Below are 26,455 nucleotides of genomic sequence, written 5' to 3'. Positions count from 1 at the left end.
CCTTTAGATATAGGCCTTAGGTGGCTGGGTTAGGTTGGGCTAAAGCTGCTTGTCAGGAGTGGTTTGAGGCACAAAGTGTTCAACTCTTGTGGGAGTTCCAAACAATTGTTGGAAGATTTGTGAAGATTTTTGAGGTGCTGGGTTTGCAGGTGAATCTGGTAGTCAACTTGTGTTGATGATGGTACAAAATTATTTTTCTGAGAGGCTGAAGGTAGTGTGTGGTTGAAGATTGTGGTGAGGAATCTAACATGCATGGGAATTGTTTGCTCTTTTTTTCTTTAGGTAGTTTTCTAACTTTTACATTTTTGACATGGGTTCCACAGAGATTAGGTCACAGGAAGCTTGAGATAGTGTAGTCCTCCGAATTTAGCCTTGCTGAATTGCAAATTTCTGGTAGAATCCGGTGCAGATTGTTCGATGGGCAGTATGCATAAACTATGCTTGTGGAGTGGTGATACCTTTTTCTAGTTCTTCTTGTTGGTTCTCAGGCTCCATTTTAATGTTGCAGTAGAATTTTACATTGCTTGATTTCCTTCACTTGTGTTGTGGGATGCTCAGTTCTGTTGTCATTAAATTTTATCTTGTCATTGGCCTATGTGGTCCTTTTCTTGAAGTTAGTGTGGAGGTTTTTAGTGGTAGCTGGTTGCCCAGTGGAAATATAGTTGTTGAGTATGGGTACTTCCTGAGATCGCGTATTGATTTTTTTTGCAGTTGGTGTTACTAGATCCAATTTTGCTATTGTCTGTATGTAACAATGCTGTTGAGAGTTGTAGCTGTCTGAGTTGTTTTCATTGATCATACATTGATCTTGAAGGCAGCAATGTTAGGGTTGATCCAGATGACTAAAAGGTTTTCAGTCGAAGAGTAAGAAATTCCATTATTAGTTATAAAAACAATCCTTTCAGGGTGAACCACAGAAGTCACTAAATAAATCCATACATAACCCTCTGATAGCTTGGCACAAAAACTCAAACAGTAATAGGGTGAAAAAACAACATATGAAAAATCCCAAATTATTTATGAAACCTAGAGTACAATTTAATAAATAAAATAAATAAATAAAATGACACCAAAACAACAAAAATCTAAACAGTGGGACTAGATTCATGAATTGTTAAAGTTTTATGCAAAAGTAACACAAAAAAGCACAAAGCACTGCTTGCGGTCATCTGGTTGTGTTGGCTTGGATCAAAGTCACCAATTAAGGCTGACTGCAATGGAGTGTGGGTTGGATACAGGGACCTAGTTCATCCAGGTGAGGAGTTTCCTTTCTCACAGTCAAAGTCCATGCTAGGAACCTCAGTTGGAGCTCCGGCTTGGCAGAGACTGCATTGTCAGATCGAGGAGCAGGTCACCACTGGAGTTTTGCTTTGGTGGTTGATGCAGAAATCTTTGCTGACACAAGGAGCTCACTCTCTTTCATCAAGACCCCAGACTTCTAGATTTTGTCACTGCAGCTTTGTTTTGAGGCAAGAGAAATGCACTCTGATACCATCCAAGGGTCCAGGATTGACTCTAGCAGAGGCCAGCAGCAATGCTTAGACCGGGCCAGCTGGGGCTGGCTACTGAGCACCTTTATCGTCTTGTGCGGCATGCTTCATACACAGGCAAACTTGTGGGATTTTTGGTGGCTTGCCTGAGCCGCGAAGCGAGGCTCCAGGGCTGATTCAGCCCTCCAGAAGAGACGCCTGACGGCGTCCCTTTACCTGGGAGATGATGCCAGTTGACGAGGGAATTATGAATGCAGCGTTGGTATGAGTGCAGGTGCACAACCCACTGTGGCAACACTTTCAAACATAGGGAAATGTCACGAAGACCGCACTTGTGGAGAAACCGGCACTGCGAGTACCATCGGGCCACGGGAGTGGCCACGCCCATAAGGGCGGATTTTAAGTAGTGCCGAATATCGGACATTTCCGGCAGAGTCCAGTTCATTTGAAGAAGTGCTGGAGCACGAAACGCGTCAGGAAGGACTTTCATTTGGTTGCATGCTGTAATTCCCTGACGCTGTGTTTCCCTTGGAATAAATGTGGCAGAACTTTATCGTCTTGTGCGGCATGCTTCATACACAGGCAAACTTGTGGGATATATATATATATATATATATATATATATATATATATATATATATATATATATATATATATATATATATATATATATATATATATATATATATATATATATAATAGTACAGAGTGGCAGTAGTTATAGTTAGGATTCCGAGAGAAAGGATTCCTCAGATTTGTTTTCACTAATAACTGTGCCACCGCTTGATGAATCTCGACAAAACTTTGCAGACCTATTGGTTATTTCTACATTGGAGATTGATGCAAAGTATTGTGGATATTCTTCAGGGGGTACAAAGAAATAAGGGGGGCTGGTCCAAAACGTGCTTTTCCAAATATGCATTTTCCATAGACTTTTTAAATACACATAGCGGCAAAACAGCTGAACAGATTTTAATGAAACGTGGCAGGAGTATAGATTATGGTATGAAAAGAATCTTCTTGCTATTTCATGAATATCTGTTTGGTATTTTTGTAGTTATCAGGCACAGAAACTTAGTGATATCTTAGTCCACTTTATTAAAGTGGTAAAAGGTAGGGAACATTCTTTATATTATAGTGTATTGTTCAAATATATTTTAAAGAAATGTACAGAGTACCATGTACTACCTAGGAAGTACTGCGGTACTTCAGAAACATTTTAAAAATAGATGTTAAGAAATAAAAAATATACTGTACTGCACTGTATTTCACAAATATAGTGTACTACAGTGTATTTTCAACTATTTACATATTTAATATTTTAAAAACATTTTAAGGAGTACCCCTGTACTAGATGCCACTCTATTTCAGGCCACACCACTCTACTGTATGACACGCCACTCCACTTTATGACAGGCCACTCCATTGTATGACACTTCATGCCACTCCGCTCTTTGACACACCACTCCACTTTACAACATGCTACTCCAGTCGACTACACACCACTGCACACTATGACATGCCTCTCCACTCTATGCCACTCCATGGTACGCTATTCTACCGGACGCATGCCACTATATGCTATTTCACCCTACAACACTCCTCTCTATGCCACTCCCCTCTACTCTACAATACGACCTTCCACACCTATGCTATTCCACTATACACCAGTTTTCTCTACACCACTTCACTATACGCACTCCACTCAAGTCAATGACACTTCACTGTACCCGACTCCACTGTACAAAATTTCACTCCCCTTTATGATAGTACACTTCACTGTATGACACTCCGTGCCACTCCACTCTATGACACACCACTACACTCTACAACAAACCACTCCAGTCTAAGACATGCCACTCCACTGAATGACATGCAAGTCCATTCTACACCACTCCACTTTACACATTTCCACTCTTAGCAGTACAGTGTACACTATTCCACTGTATGCCACTTCACTCTATGCCACTCCACAACACTGCACTCTATGCTACTCCACTCTACGCTATTTCACTCTAAGCCAGTTCAATCTATGTCACTTTGCTCTAAGCTATTCCACTCTACGCCACTCTACTCCCTCCACTCTTCACCACTCCGCTGTATGCCACTCCACTTTTTGCTATTCCACTGTATGCCATGCCACTCCACGCCATACCACTTTTATATCACTCTACGCTATTCCACTCTACGCGACTCCACTCAATGCCCCTCCAGTTTACGCCACTCCACTCTATGCTATTCCACAGTATGAATCACCACTCTAAGCCACTCCACTCTATGTATGCTATTCCACTGTATGCCACTCCACTGTATGCCATACCACTTTATACCACTTTATGCTATTCCATTGTGGGCAACTCCACTCTATGCCACTCAACTCTATGCCTTTCTATTCTACGCCAGTCCACTGTACACTATTCCACTCTATGCAACTCCACTCTACTCTATGACACGCTACGCCACTCTATGCCACTCTAGTCTATGGCACTCCACACTACTTACAACACACCACTCCGCTCTATGACACACCACTCTACTATAAGACATGCCACTCAACTCTACACTATTCCAGTCTGCCCCACGCCACCATATGCTATTCCATGGTGCACCTCTCTAATCTATGCCACTCCACTCTGCACCACTTCATTCTACGCTATTCCACTGCACAACACTCCACCCTACCTCACTACACACTCCACCACTCCACTATCCACTACTGCATTGTACGCTATTTCACTCTTAGCAACCCCACTTTAGCCAATTCCACTTCAGTATATACCAATCTACTCGACTCTATTCCTCTCCACGCCACTCCACTCTCTGCCACTCCAATTTACACAAATCCACTGTATGACACTCCATTCTACTCTGTTTTACCATACTCTACTCCACTTCTATACCAATCTATTCCACTCTACACCCACCATTCTACCACGCTATACTCCACTGTATAGCATTCTACTGTGCAACAGTCTACTTCAGTCTATATCAGTTTATGAGACTCTACTCCAATCTGTGAACTGTACAACACTCAAATGCTCTCTGTGGCTCTCTATGCAACTCCCTCGATGGCACTCCACTCCAGTTTACTTCACTCTACTCTATGGCACACTACTCCCCTCTACTCTACTGTACATCACTAATCCACTCTACACCACTCCACTCTGTGCTACTCAACGGTATAGTATGCCACTTTACTCTACTCCATGCCCCTCAACTCTACAACACGCCAATCCACTCTATCACAATTCACTCCACTATTTAAGTTGTACCAATACACTCAACTCCACTCCACTGTACCTCTCTCTATCACTCCACTCTAAATGTAAATGTAAATGTAGCCGTATTTGTAAAGCGCACTGATACCCCGGCAAGCAGTGTGTCCTGGCGCTGTACTCATACCGCTAGGAACCCGTCCTGGCTTTTCCCCGTGAAATGTCCACTCCTGGGCATCCCCGGGGTGCAACCAGGCATCCCCAGCGCTGTAGGGGGCCGTTGTGGAGGCTAAGCAAGCTATTGCCCAGATTTGCAGCGTGGGACTCATGCTCAGAGTAGGCACCGAGGCGAGAAATCATGTCCGAGGAATTATGAGCCCAAGAACCGCCGAGATCGGCTGAGTCAGCCGAGGCGGGATTTGAACCCTGGTCCCGACCAGAACTTCTGTACAAGGGACTGCCGCTCTAAGCAGTGAGCCACACTCCTCCACTCTATGCCAATCCCCTCTACGACATTCTACTCCACTCTATACAACTCCATTATGTAAGACTCTACTCCAGTGTATGCCACTCTACAACTCCATTCTGCAAGACTTAACTCCACTCTAAGACACTCTTCGCAACTCTCTGTATGCCACTCCACCCCACCCCACTTTCTCCACTCTACTCTATGACACAGTACTCCACTCTGCTCTGTGTACTCTACTACTACACAGTATGTCATTCAATTCCAGGCCACTCTATCTCATTCAACTCTATGACACCTGATGCCACTCCACTCTGCCACACTAAGACAGTCTACTCTACTCCACGCCACTTAACTCTACAAGTCTCTACGCTACTTTATGGCACTTTCCAACACTCTATGACATGCCACTCTACTCTATTATATGACATGCCACTCCAATTTATGACACTGTACTCAACTCTACACTTTGCCACTCTACTCTACTGTACTAAATGCCACTCTACTCTACAATGCTCCACTCTACGATACTCCATTCTATGCCACTCTACTGCATAACACTCTACTACACTCTATGCCACTCTACAGCACTATAATACACTCTATCACTATCTGTGAGACACCACTACACTCCTCTCTATGACATGGCACTCCATTATATGACACAGCACTCTACTCTACAACAATCTCCTACACTGTACTCTATGACACTCCACTCTATGACACTCCACTCTACCACACTGTACTCCACCCTCCTCCACTCTGTGACACTCCACTGTACAATACTGTATTCTACTCAATGCCAGTCTACAACACTCTACTCAACAACACTTCACTTGGTAACACTGCACTTAAAGACAATCCTCTGAGTGACACACCACTGTACGACACTACAGTGGATGACAGGCCACTCTACGGCAGTCCGCTCCACTTTATAACACTCCACTGTACTCTATGACACATCACTTCACTCTTAACCACTCCACTCTAGAAGACCCTGCTTTATTCTATGCCCCTCACCTCTAGAACACTCTACTCCACTCTATGCCAGTCTACAACACTGTACTCAACAACACTCCACTTGGTTACATTTAACTTGATGAACTCTTCTAAACGACACACCAACGTACAACACTACACTGTATGAAACTCCACTCTATGACAGTCCATTCCACTGTACTCTAGGACATTCCACTTCACTTAACGACAGTCTACTATAAAAGACTCTGCTCCGCTGTATGCACCTTGACACTATGCTACTATATTCCACTTTTTTACCCTCTCCCCTTGACAGTCTACTGTACCCAACACACCACATCTCTCTATGCCACTCCATACTAAAAGGCTCTACTCCACTGTACACCCCTCCACTCTATGTCACTCTACTCTACTCTACTCCAATGAATGCACTCTACCACATTCCACTGTATGACATGCCACTGTACAACACTCCACTCTATGACACTAAACTTTTTGAGACTCTATGCCTCTCTACTGTACAACACTCAACTCGACAACACTCCACTCTGTTAAAATTTACTCCACTTTACTAGACTCTATGCCCTCCAGTCTACAACACTCTTCTCCACTTTATGCTACTCTGTGATACTCTAGTCAACAACACACCTCTCCATGACACTTCACTCAACGAGATCCCCGTTGATGGCACTCCACTGTATGTAAATGTAAATGTAAATGTATTTATATAGCGCAAATCGCCCACATCGCAGGCATCTATGCGCTTGCTTAGGGAACCCGTCCTGGTATTCCCCTGTGAGATACCCCGGCAGGGTATCCACAAGGTGAAAGCCAGGCATCCCGCCGCGAGGGGCCATTGTGGAGATTAAGCAAGCTATTGCCCAGAGTAGCAGAGTGTGAACCTGTGAGTTGAGTAGGCACCGGAGCGAGAATTATCGAGTCCGTGGAATTATTGAGCCCAACCCCCGTCGGGGCAGGGAATTGAACCCTGGTCCAGGGCCGATCTCAGCTTCCGGGTCTGCCGCCTCTAACCCCTGAGCCACACTTCTCCACTGACACTCAGCTGTACTCTACGGCATGCCACTCTACTGTACAACACCCCACTACACTCTTTGATACTCCACTCCACTGTAAGACACATAACATTACTTCACTGTATTGCATTTTAATCCACTGTATGCTAGGCCACTCCACCCTACTCCACTTTACGACACTACACTCTATGGCACTCTCATCCACCGTATTCTACAGCACTCCACTCGACACTAGACTCTACATTTTTTGTAAAAAAATAAAAAACTGAAATTCAATGAAGAAAGCAAAGATTAAGGATAAGTTATAGTTAGGAAAACTTTATTTATTCATGCTATACAAACCCAACTTAAACTATACACGGATTAGAAATCCAGAAGTTATGGTTATAACTATAATTCACGCACCACCTTCAAATTACTATAACTTTATTTAGATTTTCTATACAACTAAACTTAAAATTACACAGATATTAGGGCGTTATTTCTAGTTACCTTTGGTAACGAGTTATAGGTACGTGAGATAACTATAATTGGTGAATTTCAGTGGTTTGGTTGTATATTTAAAATCACATGTTTTAACTGACATTTTCATCTAACTGAAACACCACTTTAACCTTTATTTTGTTCAGTCAATTTCTAGTTTTTCTTTTTCTTAAAGTAAAATGTTATCACTATGTGTAAAGCCAAAACAACCCCCACCACGCACAGCCTTCCGGACCCGACCGGGAAAAAAAAAAATATACATATATTACCTACTGGCAGTCGCCAGAAGGTAACTATAGTTAGGACCTTGTTTCTTTTCAAAAAGCAATTTTTCTTTTGCCAATATCTTTGGCGCCGTTTGATGAATCTTCGCAAAATTTTCCAAATTGATGGATCCCTCAGGTCTGCTCCTGTCTTGAACTTTTGGGGTGACTTGTCAAGAGACGGCCAAGAAAAAAGGGGGGTCCACAAAAGCATTTTCCCTATGTTACTTTCCTTAGGAAATTTAGACAAAGATAGAGCCTGAACTACTGAACAGAATTACACCAAATTTGGCAAAAAGGTAGGTGTGGGGCTTACTGTAGGTACCTGGCGGGCTATTTGGCCCCCATGGACCCTCAGGATTCAAGGGGAGTAAATCCTCCTAATTAGAACGCCCCAGTGGATGCGTTTGCAGAGTGGTGGACTAAGGGGGCATGGTCTGTATCTACCTATTAGCAATCCAACTATCTTGGCATACTGGAGGTATCAGGTAGGCTAGTTGGCCCCCAAGGAACTAAGCATGGGCTGAAAATTTGTTCCGCTCACGGAATGTGGGATTTTCCGTGATTTCGCGATCCGCGAATCTCGCAAAATCGCAGTAAAATCCGCAAATCAGCGGGGAAGAATTTTCAGCCAAGCACTTACAGGGTTACAGCAGCAGGTGCAAAAGTTGAAGCTAAGTTTTTGTAACCTTTTACAAAAGGGTTACAAATAAATTAACTTCAACTTGGGTACCTGCTGCTGTAAGCCTGTAAGTGCTTCCTGGAGCCTCGTTGCCTACTTGCAACTATTCTCTGACCCTGCTCTGACCCTTGAAGCAGGGTCAGAGAATAGTTACAAGTAGGCAATGAGGCGCCTGTCACGAAAATTAAACCTCAACAGGAAGCACTGACAGATATAAAAACAAGCATTTGCAATGCAATAGGTCTCGCATTAGGAACGTTTGAGCTATTGGTCTTGTAAATGACAATTTTTTTATTTATGTGTTGGTTTTGAAAATAGCTAAATTAATAGCTTTGTCGTTTACAATGCCAATAGTTATAACTTTCGCAAATGTGACACCTATAGCATTTGTAATGCAACATGTTTTGTATTTACGTGACTTAGATGTATTGATATTACAAATTACAATGGCTTTTAATTTTTTTAAATAATTAATGCTTAAATAAAAGTGATTTTAATTTATAATGGCAATAGCTTAAACTTTTGTAAATAACTTTTGTGAAGATTATGTTCAGTGTATTTTATTGTGACGAAAATCCAAGAACAGAAGTGAAATATTAACATCTTTTTGTGACATTTGTAATAAAGCTTGAAACATTGAGAGAACATATTTGAACCAGTTGTTGTTGAATGGTTGCGCAGATTGAAGCTGGGGTGGCGCTGAGTGGTGCTATGGTGGTGCTGAGTGGTGCTGTGGTGATGCTGAGTGGTGCTGTGGTGGTGCTGAGTGATATTGGGATGGTGCTGAGTCATGCTGGGGTGGTGCTGAGTGGTGCTGTAGTGGTGCTGAGTGATGCTGTGGTGGTGCTGAGTGATGCTCTGGTGGTGCTGTGGTGGTGCTGAGTGATAATGTGGTGGTGCTGAGTGATGCTGTGGTGGTGCTAGGTGATGCTGTGGTGATGCTGAGTGGTGCTGTGGTGGTGCTGATTGGTGCTGTGGTGGTGCTGAGTGATGCTGTGGTGGTGCTGAGTGATGCTGTGTGGTGCTGTGTGGTGCTGTGGTGGTGCTGAGTGATAATGTGGTGGCGCTGAGTGATGCTGTGGTGGCGCTGAGTGATGCTGTGGTGGCGCTGAGTGGTGCTGTGGTGGTGCTGAGTGGTGCTGTGGTGGTGCTGAGTGATGCTGTGGTGTTTCTGAATGGTGCTGTGGTGGTGCTGAGTGGTTCTATGGTGGTGCTGAGTGATAATATGGTGGTGCTGAGTGATGCTGTGGTGGTGCTGAGTGATGCTGTGGTGGCACTGAGTGGTGCTGCGGTGGTGCTGAGTGGTGCTGTGGTGGTGCTGAGTGATGCTGTGGTGGTGCTGGAGTGATGCTGCTGTGGTGCTGAGTGGTACTGTGGTGGTGCTGAGTGATAATGTGGTGGTGCTGAGTGATAATGTGGTGGTGCTGAGTGATGTTGGGGTAGCGCTGAGTGATGATGTGGTGATGCAGAGTGATGCTGTGGTGGTGCTGAGTGGTGCTGTGGTGGTGTTGAGTGATAATGTGGTGGTGCTGAGTGATGCTGTGGTGGTGCTGGGTGATGCTGTGTTGGGGTTGAGTGGTGCTGTAGTGGTGCTGAGCGATACTGGGATGGTGCTGAGTGATGCTGGGGTGGTGCTGAGTGGTGCTATGGTGGTGCTGAGTGATGCTGTGGTGGTGCTGAGTGATGCTGTGGTGGTGCTGAGTGGTGCTGTGGTGGTGCTGAGTGATAATGTGGTGGTGCTGAGTGATGCTGTGGTGGTGCTGGGTGATGCTGTGGTGGCACTAAGTGGTGCTGTGGTGGTGCTGATTGGTGCTGTGGTGGTGCTGAGTGATGCTGTGGTGGTGCTGAGTGATGCTGCGGTTGTGCTAAGTGGTGCTGTGGTGGTGATGAGTGATGCTGTGGTGTTGCTGAATGGTGCTGTGGTGGTGCTGAGTGGTTCTATGGTGGTGCTGAGTGATAATATGGTGGTGCTGAGTGATGCTGTGGTGGCGCTGATTGATGCTGTGGTGGCACTGAGTGGTGCTGTGGTGGTGCTGCGTGGTGCTGTGGTGGTGCTGAGTGATGCTGTGGTGGTGCTGAACGGTGCTGTGGTGGTGCTGAGTGATGCTGTGGTGGTGCTGAGTGATGCTGTGGTGGTGCTGAGTGGTGCTATGGTGGTGCTGAGTGATAATATGGTGGTGCTGAGTGATGCTGTGGTGGTGCTGAGTGATGCTGTGGTAGCACTGAGTGGTGCTGTGGTGGTGCTGAGTGGTGCTGTTGTGGTGCTGGGTGATGCTGCGGTGGTGCTGAGTGATGCTGTGGTGGCACTGAGTGGTGCTGTGGTGGTGCTGAGTGGTGCTATGGTGGTGCTGGGTGATGCTGCAGTGGTACTGAGTGGTGCTGTGGTGGTGCTGAGTGATAATGTGGTGGTGCTGAGTGATGCTGGGGTAGCGCTGAGTGATGATGTGGTGATGCAGAGGGCAGAAAGGCACAAAAAGCAGTCTAACAAAGGGCAGAAGGGCAGAAAAACAAGGGAAAAACGAGTTTAACAGTGGGCAGAAGGGCACAAAAAAACAGTCTAACAGAGGACAGAAGGGCAGAAAAACAAGGGAAAAACAAATCTAACAGAGGGCAGAAGGGCACAAAGAACGAGTCTAACAGGGGGCAGAAAGGCACAAAAACAAGTCTAACAGAGGGCAGAAGGGCACAAAAAACGAGTCTAACAGAGGGCAGAAGGGCACAAAAACAAGGGAATAACAGAGGGCAGAAGGGCACAAAAAACGAGTCTAACAGAGGGCAGAAGGGCAGAAAAACAAGGGAAAAATGAGTCTAACTAAGGGCAGAAGGGCACAAAAAACGAGTCTAACGGGGCAGAAGGGCAGAAAAACAAGGGAAAAACGAGTCTAACAGAGGGCAGAAGGGTAGAAAAACAAGGGAAAAATGAGACTAACAGAGGGCAGAAGTGCATAAAAAATGAGTCTAACAGGGGACAAAATGAATCCCGCCCTGCGTGTTTGTCCATGAAGATGCCACCTTTTTGTGCAATACTTCTACTCAACTGGAGTACTTACTACTGTCTAATCAGTAAGTGCTCCCTCGTTGGCTAAATGTATTAGGGCAGATTTACAATAACTGGCGCATTCCCAGGGATGCGGCAGTTATTGTGCGCCGCAGCTCAGACCCATGGTGCGCCGCATTTACAATGGGACTGACTAGGGGAGGTTGGAGGCAGAGTGATGGTTTGTAGATGTTTTGGCCTTGTTACCCTCTTGATGGCATCACTTGCAGTACCAGAATGACTTGGAATAACCAATCAATGCACGGTGAGAGCCCTTTGTCCCACATATTGTGACTAATGTGGCTTATATGCCATGGTAAAAAACACACTTTAATGTTACCCCAGTCGCAGCAATAGTTCAACACTTCCAGTCTTGCCCTGCTGTGCACAGCTCATGATTGGTACTTACTTATTTCTTATTGCACTGTTTCTACATCAGAATGTAAAATGTGTTCATCTACTCTGATTATGACCCAGAATAAAAATTTGCATATTCCATCGTTTGCAGTCATTTTTCTCACCAAGGGGCACGGTAAAAGATGTGTAATGGGACCTACGTCGTATCTCCAGAGTGATAAATGAGGCCAGGCATAGTAACCAAGTGTCCAAGATTTTCCTGAAAAATGATGGGACTGCTAGATTTTATGACCTGCATGAGGATGGCATAACCCAAGAGGGGTATTCAATGGGGTCATGTTGAGATGCTGTTTTATGTGTGCAGACCAAGCTGCGAACTGAATAAGGGCTTGTGAAAAAATTTGTGAAAAAACAGGTGCTGACCATACGACAATGCTCTCCTTCTTTGGAGTGACAAATAAAAAATATTTCAAAATTTGTCTGGTATTATTTATTTTATACCTTTTTACTTCTCGTTTTTTTTAATTTGGCAATTCATTTGTACGAAAAAAGACATACCAAATACGTTTGACATACACTCATTCAAAAACATACATACAAATAACATATTGCATATAAAAGACAACATTTATCTGAAAATTTTCATATATACATTAACACAAACATGTGCATCAACGTCATTATTCATTATTTGCACTATCTTTCTCAAATAAGGAAGAAATCAGATGGAGAAAACAATGGATGGCAAAAATGATAATACAAGTATGGCTGATGGAGTAAATCACAACTTCAGTCCTAGTGAAACAACTTATTTTAGCAGTTGTTAGATACTTGTCTCCATTTGGCCGACGCGTTTCGAACTCGCCATTTAACTTTGCGTATTCTCGTCAGGCGTAATGACTTTATCCTGCAAGGGTTGTGCAAAAAATATATAAAATGACGTCAGTTCCTATTGTGTGTTAAATAGCCTCATATGATATTTGCTCTCGCTAGTGTGTGCATACCTTATACAATTCATCATCAGATGGTGGGGTTCAGTGTTTACTACAGAGGTCCCCGTCGTAGTATCTGAGAAAAGGGAAAGCCATAGAATTGGTTCAATTATGTGTTCCAATCGTGAGCCTGATGCCTGATACCAAAAAAGAAACACACTCCTGTCTCCTACCTTATTCGATTGACTCCGTCTATCTTCGGAAATCTGTTTTAGTGTTCACCCTATGTCCCTGAGGGCCCTCGAGTGTCTCGTGTTCCTGCCCAGAAAGACAGGTTAGTGGTTGGCCCTTACTATCTCATTTTGCGGCAGATATAAATGCCCATGAATGTTGGAAGGTACCTGTGTCTCTAGTTTGTTGCCGCAAGTTCTCCCGGGGTGGGGTCTGCTCGGTGTTTATTACCGCAGTGCGTCTCACTCGCGTTGCATCTCCGGCTTAAAGCGCGGGTCCGCTGGGTTCACGATCTGTTTCTAAAACATGACAAGCGTTGATTTAGACACGGCTTGTCAAATTTGCTCAAAGTAAACTCGCGTTTTGGCGGGACAGAGTGTAAAACTACCCGATCTTCTGTGTTCAATCTGCAGACATCGCTTGCAGTGGCTGACCATCATGCGCCAAGTTTGCTGGGGGGCGTGGATATTTCATAAGTCACATGCTCATAGGGATTCTGGGATATGTAGTCTGTTCTAAATGTCGTGGATATGGAGGCTTATATCTGGCTTAATGTCCTGAACAGGGTGTCTAGAGTCTAGAAATTTCAGACATGGAGTTTAACCCAGTTTGAAAACTATTAAATCGCAATATTAAATATGCTTCTTTTCTTAACAAGACATCATCCACATCCTGGACTGTTTTCATTTGCCCTAATGTGTACAGGACAGTCCATTTAAAGTCAGTCTCTGAATGACCTTGTTCTATAAAATGTTGAACCATGGGTGCAGACACAACTTTATTTTTTATGCGTGATCTGTGTTGTGTAATGCGAGGGTTAATCTGCTGGTTTGTTTTACCGATATATAGTTTATTACAACTACAAGTAATTGCATAAACCACATTCTTGGTTTTGCAGTTGCTGAACCCCTCGTTTGTCCATCTTACATTTCTGTGAGTGAATTCGCTGCCCTCAAACGTTGATTCACACGATACACAATTTCCACATTTGTGGTGGCCTCTTATCTGTTTCATGCCCCACATCAAAAGCAGATCATGTTTCGGTTTTTCAATCATTACATCTGCTCGGACCATTTGTTGGCCTATGCTTCTGTTTCTTTTGAAAGCAAAAATTGGTTTTGGGAATGGGCATTCCACTTCTTCTAGTAGGTGCCAGTTTTTAAGTATAGTTTGTCGGACCTGATGGGCATGGGGACCAAACGTAGTCACACAGACAAGTTTGTCTAGCTCATGTTTCTCTTTGCCTTCAAAGAGACACTCACGTGGTGTGTATCGAGCCCTCTTGCGTGCGTGTTTCAGTAATTTAATAGGGTATCCCCTATTGATCATTTCATCGCAAAACCTTTGTGAATGTCTGATGTTTCTGTCTGTCTCTTTTCTAAAGAGAGAGGATTTTAAACAGCCGTCAGCACAACTTATTTCAACTTCAAGAAATGTCATTTTTGAGTTGCTTTGTTCCATTGAGAACTTGATGTCCGGATGTTTATTGTTTAGCCATTGATGGAATTCTGCCAGTTCAGTGTGGCTCCCCTGCCACAGGAGCCACACGTCGTCAATGTACCTAAGCCATTGTTTTATGTGTTTTTTGTAAGGGTTGTTGTTCTCCACGAACTTGTTCTCATATTCCGCCATGAACAGTATGGCCATCTCCGGCGCATAAGGACAGCCCATGGCAGTCCCTTTGATTTGCGCATAAAACTCGTCATTGAAGCGAAAGTAGTTTTTCTTTAGTGTCAATTCCGCAATTTCTAGGATAAATGAGGTTGGGACCCTATGGGGTCTTATTCTCATGTCAAGACATAATTCAATCACCTCCAGTGCTTCACTTTGGGGAATTTGTGTGTATAATGAGGTCACGTCCATAGTGGCCATGATCTCAGTTGAGGGGTCCAGGGGGCCAGGGGGCTCGGCAGAGTTTTTATGTATTTTGAGAAGGAAATATACCAGGTTTGATTTTGAACATGAGATTCCCCTTGCAATCCCAAATTTAGCATGGATTCCTCATCAGGTGTTAACATTTTTGTCGATAAGTTGACAATAGTAGATGGAACCTTTATGATTTGTAGGAGTTTTTCCGAGTCCGCATCTCCCATGGTATTTTTTGTCTGGGTTTCCCTTGTTGGCCTGTACCTGATGAGGAATCCGTGCTAAATTTGGGATTAAAATTTGTTCCGAATAAGAGAACGGATTTTACTAAGATAAAAATGGAACTGATTTCCTTTTGTCGGAAGATATGACTAAAGGCTTTTTTCAACAACCAGCCACCGACAACAGACAATGAAACAACAGGGTTAAAAAACAATTCCTCCTTCATCCCTAACTAAAATATTCCAAAGCAGATTTTTTCCTTCGAACAAGTTGTTCTATCCTCTATAAATAAACTTGAGAAAAAGAACAAATATGTCAAGCCAAACCTAAGTAAAGGTCAACAGACAGCATTGAAGGACCTTAGTGAGGATAAGACGATTGTAGTTAAACCGGCCGATAAAGGCGGAGCTACAGTGTTGTGGCCACGGGACAAATATCTCAAGGAAGGGGAATCTCATGTTCAAAATCAAACCTGGTATAGGAGATTACCAATGGACCCAACCAAGGAAATTCAGTCTAAAATAGCTGATCTGATTCAAATGGGATTTGACGATGGATATGTGGGAAAGAAAGAACGGGATTTCCTCCTCAAAAAATTCCCCAGCATTCCATTGTTATATTTCCTTCCCAAAATACATAAAAACTCTGCCGAGCCCCCTGGACGACCAATCGTCTCAGGGTGTGACTCGTGCTTGGAACCACTATCAAAGTACGTTGATCACTTCCTGAAACCTTTTGTGAGTAATGTGAAGTCGTATCTCCAAGATACCACAGATTTTTTGATCAAAATCGAAAGGATACATTTTGACCCCTCAACTGAGATCATGGCCACTATGGACATGACCTCATTATACACACAAATTCCCCAAAGTGAAGCACTGGAGGTGATTGAATTATAACTTGACATGAGAATAAGACCCCATATGGTCCCAACCTCATTTATCCTAGAAATTGCGGAATTGACACTAAAGAAAAACTACTTTCGCTTCAATGACGAGTTTCATGCGCAAATCAAAGGGACTGCCATGGGCTGTCCATATGCGCCGGAGATGGCCATACTGTTCATGGCGGAATATGAGAACAAGTTCGTGGAGAACATCAACCCTTACAAAAAACACATAAAACAATGGCTTAGGTACATTGACGACGTGTGGCTCCTGTGGCAGGGGAGCCACACTGAACTGGCAGAATTCCATCAATGGCTAAACATTAAACATCCGGACATCAAGTTCTGAATGGAACAAAGCAACTGAAAAATGACATTTCTTGATGTTGAAATAAGTTGTGCTGACGGCTGTTTAAAATCCTCTCTCTTTAGAAAAGAGACAGACAGAAACACCATCCTTCACCATCAGAGTGCCCACCCCAGAAACTTGCGAACTAACCTACCCTTTGGGCAGCTTCTTCGTATTCGAAGAAACTGCTCAGAGATTGGAGATTATGATCGACATTCACAAAGGTTTTGCGATGAAATGATCAATAGGGGATACCCTACTAAATTACTGAAACACGCACGCAAGAGGGCTCGATACACACCACACGAGTGTCTCTTTGAACGCAAAGAGAAACATGAGCTAGACAAACTTGTCTGTGTGACTACGTTTGGTCCCCATGCCCATCAGGCCCGACAAACTATACTTAAAAACTGGCACCTACTAGAAGAATTGGAATGCCCATTCCCAAAACCAATTTTTGCTTTCAAAAGAAACAGAAGCATAGGCCAACAAATGGTCCGAGCAGATGTAATGATTGAAAAACCGAAACATGATCTGCTTTCGATGTGGGGCATGAAACAGATAAGAGGCCACCACAAATGTGGAAATTGTGTATCGTGTGAATCAACGATTGAGGGCTGCGAATTCACTCACAGAAATGTAAGATGGACAAACGAGGGGTTCAGCAACTGCAAAACCAAGAATGTGGTTTATGCAATTACTTGTAGTTGTAATAAACTATATATTTGTAAAACAAACCAGCAGATTAACACTCACATTACACAACACAGATCACGCATAAAAAATAAAGTTGTGTCTGCACCCATGGTTCAACATTTTATAGAACAAGGTCATTCAGAGACTGACTTTAAATGGACAGTCCTGTACACGTTAGGGCAAATGAAAACAGTCCAGGATGTGGATGATGTCTTGTTAAGAAAAGAAGCATATTTAATATTGCGATTTAATAGTTTTCAAACTGGTTTAAAATCCATGTCTGAAATTTCTAGACTCTAGACACCCTGTTCAGGACATTAAGCCAGATATAAGCCTCCATATCCACGACATTTAGAACAGACTACATATCCCAGAATCCCTATGAGCATGTGACTTATAAAATATCCACGCCCCCAGCAAACATGGCGCACTGATGGTCAGCCACTGCAAGGGATGTCTGCAGATTGAACACAGAAGATCAGGTAGGTTTACACTCTGTCCCGCCAAAACGCGAGTTTACTTTGAGCAAATTTGACAAGCCGTGTCTAAATGAACGCTTGTCATGTTTTAGAAACAGATCGTGAACCCAGCGGACCCGCGCTTTAAGCCGGAGATGCAACGCGAGTGAGACGCACTGCGGTAATAAACACCGAGCAGACCCCACCCCGGGAGAACTCGCGGCAACAAACTAGAGACACAGGTACCTTCCAACATTCATGGGCATTTATATCTGCCGCAAAATGAGATAGTAAGGGCCAACCACTAACCTGTCTTTCTGGGCAGGAACACGAGACACTCGAGGGCCCTCAGGGACATAGGGTGAAAACTAAAACAGATTTCCGAAGATAGACGGAGTCAATCGAATAAGGTAGGAGAAAGGATTGTGTTTCTTTTTTGGTATCAGGCATCAGGCTCACGATTGGAACATATAATTGAACCAATTCTATGGCTTTCCCTTTTCTCAGATACAACGACAGGGACCTCCGTAGTAAACACTGAACCCCACCATATGATGATGAATTGTATAAGGTATGCACACACTAGCGAGAGCAAATATCATATGAGGCTATTTAACACACAATAGGAACTGACGTCATTTTATATATTTTTTGCACAACCCTTGCAGGATAAAGTCATTACGCCCTGACGAGAACACGCAAAGCTAAATAGCGAGTTTGAAACGCGTCGGCCAAATGGAGACAAGTATCAAACAACTGCTAAAATAAGTTGTTTCACTAGGACTGAAGTTGTGATTTACTCCATCAGCCATACTTGTAATATCATTTTTGACATCCATTGTTTTCTCCATCTGATTTCTTCCTTATTTGAGAAAGATAGTGCAAATAATGAATAATGATGTTGATGCACATGTTTGTGTTAATGTATATATGAAAATTTTCAGATAAATGTTCTGTCTTTTATATGCAATATGTTATTTGTATGTATGTTTTTGAATAGGTGTATGTCAAACGTATTTGGTATGTCTTTTTTTCGTACAAATGAATTGCCAAATTCAAAAAAACGAGAAGTAAAAAGGTATAAAATAAATAATACCAGACACATTTTGAAATATTCTTTAGTTGTTACTCCAAAGAAGGAGAGCATTGTCGTATGGTCAGCAACTGTTTTTTCACAAATATTATATATGGTCCAGCTGATCGCACGCCCCAAGGACCTATCTTCCTGTTATATAAAACTGAATAAGGGCTAGCATTAGAAAGGAAACAAGCAATTGCAATGCAATAGGTCTTGCATTCACGCTAGTTTGAGCTATTGGCATTGTAAATGACAATACCCTTTATTTATGTTTTGGGTTTTAAAACATAAATATAAAGCATTGTCATTTACAATACTAATAGCTTAAACTCTCGCAAATGCGAGACCTATTACATTGCAATAAAGGGCTTTCTCAACCACTTTTTAGATTGTAAATATCAGAGGAAGAGACTGGCCTGAGACGTCTTCAAAGTAGTGATAAATAGTGCTGTGATGAAGATGTGTTAAGTGTTGTAAATTACACCGTTACGAAGTGTGATGTGAGAGATACATATGATCTGAGCTACAAACACTAACAAAGCACTCCCACACTGTGGTTACACTGTCGTGGCTCTGGAGGAAGAGCGAAAGGTGGGCTATTTCCTGCCCTCTGCACGATTTGAGTGTGCAGTGTGGCATTGCGCAATGTCATTGCTATCTTTGGCCTAATAAAAAACACTCCAGCTGTAGTAGGGCCCTGTCTTCACCCCCTGGTGCAGGGCGGGCTGTGCTTATGGCAGGGTTGGGGGAAGGGAGGGATGGTCTCAGCTACAGCTCCGGCCTTGTACAGTGCCCCTGTTATTACTAGTGAGTGAGAGGCACTGAGTTGGTGGTGGTGGTGTGGTGGTAGTGGTATTAGTGGTGGTGGTGGTATTAGTGGTATTGGTGGTGGTGGTGGTAGTGGTAGTGGTACTGGTAGCGGTGGTGGTGGTAGTGGTGGTACTGGTACTGATAGTACTGGTGGTACTGGTACTTGTGGAACAGGTGGTAGTGGTATTGGTGGTACTGGTACTGGTGGTGATGGAATTGGAGGTGGTGGTATTGGTGGTGGTAGTGGGGGTTATACTGGTGGTATTGGTGGTAGTACTGGTACTGGTGGTATTGGTGGTGATACTGGTGTTATTGGTGATGGTACTAGTACTGGTGGTATTGATTGTACTGGTGGTGGTGGTATTGGTGGTGGTACTAGTACTGGTGGTATTGGTCATGGTGGTATTGTTGGTGGTACTGGTGATACTGGTACTGGAACTGGTAATACTGACACTGGTGGTACTGGTAGTACTGGTACTGTTGGACATATTAATTTACATTTTTAAGCAGACTGTAAAATAAACATTACAATGATCTCTCGTCTGTGGCAAGGTCTTCGGAGTGACTCTCTCACTCCTGTTCTCCTCTTCACACCACCATCTTCAGGTGTCTATGTTAGATCATTTCAAACGTTTTCTCCACATGGCTTTCTAAAACAATTAATCTGCCCATTTGATACTACATCTCTTTCCTCCATTTCATACTTCATCTCTTTCCTCTTCGGCAACCATTTATTTTCTCCTCCACAGAAGAGGAAGAATAAGAAAGAATGTTCTTTGTAAAATTAATTACGATGAGATGATCAATAGGGGATACCCTACTAAATTACTGAAACACGCACGCAAGAGGGCTCGATACACACCACGTGAGTGTCTCTTTGAACGCAAAGAGAAACATGAGCTAGACAAACTTGTCTGTGTGACTACGTTTGGTCCCCATGCCCATCAGGTCCAACAAACTATACTTAAAAACTGGACCCTACTAGAAGAATTGGAATGCCCATTCCCAAAACCAATTTTTGCTTTCAAAAGAAACAGAAGCATAGGCCAACAAATGGTCCGAGCAGATGTAATGATTGAAAAACCGAAACATGATCTGCTTTCGATGTGGGGCATGAAACAGATAAGAGGCCACCACAAATGTGGAAATTGTGTATCGTGTGAATCAACGATTGAGGGCAGCGAATTCACTCACAGAAATGTGAGATGGACAAACGAGGGGTTCAGCAACTGCAAAACCAAGAATGTGGTTTATGCAATTACTTGTAGTTGTAATAAACTATATATTGGTAAAACAAACCAGCAGATTAACACTCACATTACACAACACAGATCACGCATTAAAAAGTAAAGTTGTGTCTGCACCCATGGTTCAACATTTTATAGAACAAGGTCATTCAGAGACTGACTTTAAATGGACAGTCCTGTACACATTAGGGCAAATGAAAACAGTCCAGGATGTGGATGATGTCTTGTTAAGAAAAGAAGCATATTTAATATTGCGATTTAATAGTTTTCAAACTGGGTTAAACTCCATGTCTGAAATTTCTAGACTCTAGACACGCTGTTCAGGACATTAAGCCTCATATAAGCCTCCATATCCACGACATTTAGAACAGACTACATATCTCAGAATCCCTATGAGCATGTGATTTATGAAATATCCACGCCCCCAGCAAACATGGAGCACTGATGGTCAGCCACTGCAAGCGATGTCTGCAGATTGAACACAGAAGATCGGGTAGGTTTTCACTCTGTCCCGCCAAAACGCGAGTTTACTTTGAGCAAATTTGACAAGCCGTGTCTAAATGAATGCTTGTCATGTTTTAGAAACAGATCGTGAACCCAGCGGACCCCCGCTTTAAGCCGGAGATGCAACGCGAGTGAGACGCACTGCGGTAATAAACACCGAGCAGACCCCACTCCGGGCGAACTCGCGGCAACAAACTAGAGACGCAGGTACCTTCCAACATTCATGGGCATTTATATCTGCCGCAAATTGAGATAGTAAGGGCCAACCACTAACCTGTCTTTCTGGGCAGGAACACAAGACACTCGAGGGCCCTCAAGAACATAGTGAACACTAAAACAGATTTCCGAAGATAGACGGAATCAATCGAATAAGGTAGGAGAAAGGAGTGTGTTTCTTTTTTGGTATCAGGCATCAGGCTCACGATTGGAACATATAATTGAACCAATTCTATGGCTTTCCCTTTTCTCAGATACTACGACGGGGACCTCCGTAGTAAACACTGAACCCCACCATCTGATGATGAATTGTATAAGGTATGCACACACTAGCGAGAGCAACTATCATATGAGGCTATTTAACACACAATAGGAACTGACGTCATTTTATATATTTTTTGCACAACCCTTGCAGGATAAAGTCATTACGCCCTGACGAGAACACGCAAAGTTAAATAGCGAGTTCGAAACGCGTCGGCCAAATGGAGACAAGTATCTAACAACTGCTAAAATAACTTGTTTCACTAGGACTGAAGTTGTGATTTACTCCATCAGCCATACTTGTATTATCATTTTTGACATCCATTGTTTTCTCCATCTGATTTCTTCCTTATTTGAGAAAGATAGTGCAAATAATGAATAATGATGTTGATGCACATGTTTGTGTTAATGTATATATGAAAATTTTCAAATAAATGTTCTGTCTTTTATATGCAATATGTTATTTGAATGTATGTTTTTGAATAAGTGTATGTCAAACGTATTTGGTATGTCTTTTTTCGTACAAATGAATTGCCAAATTAAAAAAAAACGAGAAGTAAAAAGGTATAAAATAAATAATCTAGCTAGGTTTTTTACAGGGAAGACTCAATGGAGTACGTATGTCAAGGAAAACCAGTAGGTTTTTAGAAAGCCCTCACCCACCAACCTAGTTGGTGGCATGCTTCATCATCGGGCCCACCACAGTGGCACCTAGCGTGCCCCGGGTGTGCTTCGACGCCAGATTACTGCGGAGCTGGTATATTTACTGAGTGTGCAGTGTGGTGAGTGTGAAGGTGAAGATTAAAAAGCCATACAAAAATCCCAGCACCCGAGGGTAAAAAAACACTATTTTAATAAACTGGGTCTCTGTTGGCATATTAAAAGGCAGACGGACAGGGTGGAGTATGGATTATGACCTCCAGTGTCCTGTGTACATGTTTCAGCCTGGCCTTTCTTAATTTAAAACAGGCTTTCCTCAGGACCAAGTGAGTATGTGTGGAGTTGAAAAGGTTAATTTACAGTGAGTGTTTTTTGTTTTTATGTGTAGCACTCCCTAAGGTGCTATATGGGTGAGAAGGGGATTCCCTCTCGCTTTGCTACATATAACATAAAAGGGGAGACAGACAGACGTACAGGGTAGAGTCATATTAGCATATTATTGCAAAAACAGTCGTCATTCCACCGTCTTATAAGGTGAGTGAACGAACTATGCATGGCTAAAGTGTGGTCTTGTCAGTGGCAAGACTCATGTGATAGTTATCTAGAAGCCGGTTGTTGTGGTGAGCTAGAAAACGGGAATGCCAATGTGAGGTTCAGGTAAGTGAAAGAAAATTATCCTCACACAGTATTTTGCTGTTCAAAGCCTCCTTGGGTCGCCTGGCAGAGAAAAAGACCCTAAAAGAAGGTTGTATTGGTTTATAAAATTATCCGACCTGTAAGGGAAGACCTCAACACCTTACCCCAACAGTAGCTGTAGTGCGCAGCCTCATTACTCACGAAACTGTCGATCTGGTTCCTCCTTGGACCTGTCGTCCTTCTGCGGCGCCCGGTTGTGAAAGGAGGGCCTGGCCGAGCATGTTTTTAAAGCCTCCGTGATTGCCTGCACCTGGGTGAGGGTAGAAATAGAGGGAGGGGTTCTCTTGCGCGAAAAGCGCCATGTCATCTATGGTCTGCACATGCTTGGGGGGGTAGTGGTCCCTATTCCGCGCGCGAGCCTTTGGTTATGGTGCTCCGCGCATGCGCGGAGGAGCAAAGGCTGTGTACAGCTGCCGCGCATGTGTGGGAGAGCGTAGGAGCGCTCGCTGTTACCAAGGACGCGCTTGGGGGCATAAAGAGTATATTATTGCTCATGGAGAAAAAGTGAATAAATAATATAGTATAGATGTGCTTGGGAGGAATTAGGATGGGAGGAATAAAAATAGTTTGTTGGTAGCTCAGAGGGAGACAGATTGGGTTAATGCACAGCATTGTTAAGAGAAGAAAAGGAAACATCATACATCAGGTAGTGAGGGAATTCCACAGTATGGAGTCGTTCAGCCCCCCAGTATGAGTGGATAGACGGTAAATCCAACGTTGTTCTTTTTGGAGGAGATATCTTTCATTGTTTTCAGTTATGGCAAATTGTTCAATCACAGTCCAAGTGAAGTCATTTGGGGTGTGGTTGTGGGACAGGAAGTGGTCTGTAAGTTTACTTATATTTTTGCCACATCGGATGGTACTACGGTGTTCCGTCATTCTTGTCCGTACTTTGCGGGTGGTCTTCCCCACATACCGTAGGCCACATCTACATGTCATAAGGTACACCAGGTTTGATGAATTACAGTTAGTGAACTGACGTTGTGTCCATACTCTGCCTGGTTCTAAATCCAGGGTTTTGGATGAGGATGTAAGGTGGCATACACTGCAATTATTGCACGGCTGGTGTCCTGTAAGTTTTGGTAAGCCCCAGGCATTGAGGACAGTGTTGTCTTTTGTGGCTTGGTTGGGCCTGGGTCTGGTGTGTACTAGGGAGTCTTTCAGATTCTTCGCCCTTTTATATGCGAATCTAGGTTTTTCCCAGTTTCGGTTGCCCGAATTAATAATCTTCCAGTTCCTGTTGATTATGCTGGAAACCTGGTTTGATACGGTATTGTAAGTGGTGACGCATGTCAGAGTAGGTTCCTCAGGAGGCCTTGTTGTTACCTCAAGTAGCGCCTCCCTATTTTGGTTTCGCGCCCTCTTGCTGGTGGTGTTCAGGATCCTTGTGGGGTATCCCCTGTCTTCCAATTTATGGACTAGGCTGGCTGATTGTTGTTTGAAATCCTGGATCCGGCTGCAATTGCGTCTGAGTCGCAAAAACTGACTATAAGGGAGATTTTCCCGTAGAGGTCTAGGGTGGAAGCTGTCAAACCTCAGAAGGGAATTCCTTGATGTAGGTTTGTGGTAGGTCATAGTTGTCAGGCCATCCATGTCTGCTTTGATGTTGAGGTCCAGGAAGGCCAATTCCGAGGCACTGCTCGTACAGGTAAATCTCAGGTAGTTGTCGCAGGTATTGATCCACACGAGGAATTGATCCAGGGATTCCTGGTTCCCTTCCCAGATAACCAGGATGTCGTCGATATAGCGACGCCACATGCTGATGTTAGCTGAGTAGGGATTGTTCACAGATTGTATGTGTGTTTTTTCAAAATGGGCTACATAGAGACCAGCTATGCTGGGAGCGAAAACGCTCCCCATGCTCGTCCCATTGGTCTGTAGGTACAGCTTGCCCTCGTACTCGAAGTAGTTGTCCTTTAATGCAAGGGTGGCACATTCCATTATGAAGCTGCGTGGAGTGTGATGGTTCCAGGCAGTTCCCATTAGGACTTCCTCCAGTACTTTCAGTGTTGCGTCCTGCGGTAGGCTAGTGTATAGGCTCTCAATGTCTAATCCGACAAGGAGTTGGGTTTCTGGGTTGTAGTTGATTTCTTTAATCACATTGAGAAGATGTTTCGTGTCCTTAATGTACGATGGTGTTAGTTGCACTAGTGGGTTTAGGAAGAAATCGCAGAAGCGTGACAGGGGCTCTAAGAGTGATTGATTTCCTGACACAATTGGTCTTCCCGGTGGTGGGGTTACCCCTTTGTGTACCTTTGGTAGTGTGTAGAAATATGGGGTTTTAGCATTTTTGCTGCACAGGTAGTCAGCCTCCTGTTTGGAGATATGTTCGGCATCTCGGGCATTTTTTACCAAGGTCAGTATCCTCTTACCTAGTTCTTCGGTAGGGTCCTTCTTGAGTGGTCTGTAATTCCTGGTGTCGCTTAGGAGTCTGCGACATTCAGTGTCATAATCCGTTTTGTCCATGAGCACGATACCTCCGCCCTTGTCAGCGGGTTTTATGACAAGGGTAGGGTTAGCCTGCAGGCGTCTTATTGTTTCACGCTCCCGATGGGACAGGTTGTTGAAGGTGTTTTTCTCCTGTATATTCTCCACCTCAGTGTAGACCGCCTGTTCAAAGGCAGCAATCTCGACAGGTGTACTGGCGGGTGGTGGGACGAAAGTGGATTTTAGTCTGAGGCCTGTCTCGTTGGGGATCTCCTCTTGAGGGTCGTTAGACTCTGTTTTCTTTTCAAAGAAGGCTTTTAATTTTAATTTTCTAAAGAACTCTGCTAGTTCCATGTGTAATTTGAAGTGATCCAGTTTGGCTGTAGGGACGAAAGATAGGCCCTTGTTCAGGACTGCTATTTCATCCTCTGTCAGTTGTGTGCTGGAAATATTGAACACCAGTTGGTCTTTGGTTCTCACTGCTGTTGTTATTTGCTTGGTCCCGCCTGTTCCTTGGTTTTGTTCCTCGTGTTCGAGCTCACTGGTTCCGCCTCTGGTGTCCAGTGGACCTGTGGTGTATTTCTTCTCTTTCCGCGATTCCTTCGGCCCTGTGATAAAAAAGGATATCTTTGATTCTGATTCCCTTGGAAGTATGGCATCTGTCCTGGTGCGTACATTGGAGGGAAACCATAGAATGGGGGTGGTATTGGTCCAAATTGTGGTGGCCCAAAATTGTGGTTCTGTGGTGGTCCCTGCCAGGGTTGCTGCCAATGTTGGCCTCGTCGCCCTCTCCCTCTAGATTGATTAGATCCGGTGCTGGAATTGCTAGAAACAGAGCTGTTGTCCCCGGAGCTGTCGGAGTCTTTTTTAGCCGGGGTATAAGCATCGTCCGAATAAGGGTATGTCTTAGT

Source organism: Lissotriton vulgaris, chromosome 6 (assembly GCF_964263255.1).
Source record: "Lissotriton vulgaris chromosome 6, aLisVul1.2, whole genome shotgun sequence".
NCBI lineage: Eukaryota > Metazoa > Chordata > Amphibia > Caudata > Salamandridae > Lissotriton > Lissotriton vulgaris.
Note: the sequence above shows the minus strand (reverse complement) of the source record.